The sequence below is a fragment of the Eschrichtius robustus genome, chromosome 2 (genome assembly GCF_028021215.1).
Source record: "Eschrichtius robustus isolate mEscRob2 chromosome 2, mEscRob2.pri, whole genome shotgun sequence".
In the NCBI taxonomy this organism is placed as follows: Eukaryota; Metazoa; Chordata; class Mammalia; order Artiodactyla; family Eschrichtiidae; genus Eschrichtius; species Eschrichtius robustus.
In genome coordinates this window covers 79,425,579-79,429,261 of record NC_090825.1, presented here as the reverse complement: position 1 = coordinate 79,429,261, position 3,683 = coordinate 79,425,579, and the positions used below count along the sequence as shown (strand labels likewise).

The following is a 3,683-nucleotide window of genomic DNA, read 5'->3' as shown; positions in this document are numbered from 1 at the left end:
CACCAAGAAAGAGGCAAGAATTAGCTTGCATGTTTGATAGAGTCACAGAGCTCTGTAAGACATGTGAAGAATCCCTGGGATTAGGCTTTAAAATTGTTTAAGGGGTCCAGAATAAAGACAGGTTAAGCAAAAATGTATTTGCTTCACAATACTTTCTAAGGATGTGTGATTTAATATCTTGCAAGGAATGGGGCAAACTCTTTGCTGGCTATGCTGTTAGGTGTGTGGAAAAATCAAAGATCTATGCTGGGTAAAGTGGAAATTCCTAAATAGAATTCAGGTATTGGTATATGGCATGAGGTGTATGGTAGAGGAAGGAATAGAGTCTCAGGGAAGTGGACATACTGGAATGGACATATTGTATAAGGCCAGAAAACCCACTAGATGATTAAGTCTCATCTCCAAGGCCATGAGGAATGTACTGGTGAGAGGGGAACCAGCATCACTGAGAAGTTCAGGGGTTGGTCTTTTCTGTAGGCCAGGGCTGTTAGGAGGAGAGGGGCTCACAGACCTGGGCCCTTTAATATCCAGGTGGCTTATGAGGCACCAAAGTAACAGACACCAGGGGGCACTGCTTACAGTCAGGAACCAAGAGGTCCTAATTACTGTAACAACCAGAAAGATCAGAGAGGACAGTCAAAAAGATTTGTAGAGATGGTTAATAGAGGATGGTGTCTATATAAGTAAAATAGATGGGCAGCCAACAAGTGTGCTGCTTAATATCTACAACCAGAAGATGGTAAGAATGGAAGGACAGGAGATTGAGAGCAGTCACTTCAATAAACAGTCATAATTCCTTGTTCAGTTTCTGGGCCTGAGCTGATTTTCACATACAGACTTTACTAACAGAAGAGGTGTTCAGCTCCCTAGGAGGAGAGACCTACAACCCACAGCAAGTGTATACTATATTATATACTATCCCCAAAAGGGCCCAGGGCCACTTACTTCAGCGCCTTTACACTGGGGAAAGAGGAATGCCTGGACATTTTGAGAACTATTGCACACAGAATTTGAACTGATATCCACACTTAGAGACTCAAAATTTATTATGGTCCCCATGTGAAAGTAGCAAGTAAAAGAGGCCAAGTAATAAAGGCAGTCCTAATTAAAGTCAAGCTTACAATAGCTAATGGATCCACGGATAGAACCATGTGACTATTATTTTCCTAGTCTCAGATATATAGTAGGGATTGGTATTCTTGGCAGTTGGATAACACTCACACTGAATTCTTGACCTGTGGAATAAGAGTTATTATAGTGAAGGTAGCTAAAGCCAAGCAGGAACTCTGAAACTATTCTGTCTTACCCCTGACCAAGACACTAAATTTAAAAAAAAGTATCACACCCTGGGGCAATGGTGAAGATTAGTGCTTCAATTATGGACCTAAAGAACATAGGGATGGTGGTGTCTATTATATCACCATTTAATTTTCCAGGATTTGGCATTTTCTTCAGGGGCCTGACAGTCAAATTAAATAGTAAATATTACTTAGTTCATCTTACTGTAGACTATCCCAAGCTCAACCAAGTAGTTTTCATAGAATTGGAATCAACAATATCTAGATTTTGTGTCTGGCTTCTTTCACTTAACACAATGTTTTCAAGGTTCATCTATGTTGTATAATGTATAAGTACTTCATTTCTTTCTATTGTCAAGTAATGTTCCATTGTATAGATATACCACATATTTTATCCATTGTTTTTGTTTATCTGTTTATCAGATAATGGACATTTGGGTTGTTTCCACTTTTTAGCTATTATGAATAATACTGTTATGAAAAAATATATGTTCTAATGTGAACATATGTTTTTAGTTCTCTTAGGTATATATCTAGAAGTGGAATTGCTGGGTCATATGATACCTCTACATTTAACCTTTTGAGGAATGCCAAACTGTTTCCCAAAGCAGCTGAACCATTTTACATTCCCACAAGCAATATATGGGGGCTCTAATTTCTCCACATCCTTGCCAACACTTGCTATCATCTGTCTATTTTATTATAGCCATCTTCCTGTGTGTGAAATATGTCATTGTGGCCTAGGTTTACATTTCTCTAATAACTAAGGATGTTACGGATATTTTCATGTTTTTATTGGCCATTTGTATATCTTTTGAAAATGTCTATTTAAATCATTTGCTCATTTTAAAATTGGATTGTCTTTTATGTCTTTTTATTGTTGAATTGTAAGGGTTTGTTACCAAGCAAGAGCTCATTGCCCAACACCCATAGAAGCTAATACTATGGCACTAGCTTTTGAGAAAAGAAAAGTACTTTATCTTGAGGTTGACCAGCAAGGAGACAGGAGGCAGGGCTCAAATCTTTCTTCCTGATCTGGAGTTCAGTCAAACTTTCACGAGTTAGGGGAGGATGTGTTGGAATGTGGAAGCACTGGCAGGGCAGGTTTCCAGGGAGGGCTTTGGAACTTGGCCATGTATGGTAAGGTGTGGTAAAGTGGGCTTCAGCATCAGATCTTCCTGGACAACAGACCCTTTGCTTTTGAAAGTGTTCTTGTGTTCAGGTTCCAGTCATGTCCTAGTCCTTTGGTTCCATGGAAGGGAGAAACTTTAGTTCTAAGTATTATTTGAGGTCAAAATTTTCTCCTCTACACATGCTTTGGTTGCATGACTTGCAGTTTTGTTCTGTTGTTTCTGAAAAACAACTCAGTATCTCGTTCTCAATAGAGTAGGACCAGATTGAGCTGGTCCTGGGGTTATAAGTTCTTTATATATTCTGTATCCTGGACACTTATCAGATAAATGACCTGCAAATATTTTCTCACATTCTGTGGGTCATCTTTTCATTTTCTTTTTTTTAAATTATAATACAAAAATATTTTCCTTTAATAAAGATTTTTACGTCATGTTTAATGGGAAACAACTAAAATGTTATGTAAAGAGCCCAGGAGGTAAATTTTTACTATTTATCTTTCAGATCATATCATTTTTCTTCAAAATCTGTACATATTCTTGTGATGTTTTCAAAACTAGATCTTGATATAGATTTGACTCATCAGTAGATCCTAGAGGAGAAGCTCTATAGGATCCAGGTTCAAATTCAGCAGCAGCTTCTTCTAGTTTCCTAGTTATATTTTAAAAATAAGAAACACTTCATGAATTTGCATGTCATCCTTGTTCCGGGCCCATGCTAATCTTCTCTGTAGCATTCCAATTTTAGTATATGTGCTGCAGAAGTGAGCACAACTTTTCATTTTCTTGATAGTGTCCTTGAAGCACAAAAGTCTTTTTTAATTTGGATGAAGGCCAATTTATTTATTTTTTCTTTGATTGCTTGTGCTTTTGGTGTTTTATCTATCATTGCCTAATCCAAGGTCACAAAAATTTACATCTATGTTTTCTTCTAGTAGTTCTATAGTGTAAGCTTTACAGTAGGTCTCTGATCCACGCTGAATTAATTTTGTGTATGTTGTGAGGGAGGGGCCCACCTTAATTTTTTGCATGTGGATATTCAGTTACCTGGCACCATTTGTTGAAAAGGACTAAATTTTTTTCTACTGAATCATCTTGGCACCCTTGTCAACTTGCTGTGATTATTATTGAGGAGAAGAGTATACTTAGACTTAATCCTATTTCCCTCCCTGATTATTGTTGGTCATGTTAGCAAGGTTTGTTGCTTACTAAATTTTTTGTTCTCTTAATAAAGGTGCTATAGTGTTTAATCTTA

General features: G+C 37.3%; 1 non-coding gene across 1 annotated transcript; it reads right to left on the bottom strand.

Moving 5' to 3' along the window:
* Positions 1-3,093: 3,093 nt before the first annotated feature.
* Positions 3,094-3,200, bottom strand: LOC137760306 (U6 spliceosomal RNA). The gene has a single exon (XR_011073270.1). It is a non-coding gene; the product is annotated as a U6 spliceosomal RNA (small nuclear RNA).
* Positions 3,201-3,683: the final 483 nt, after the last annotated feature.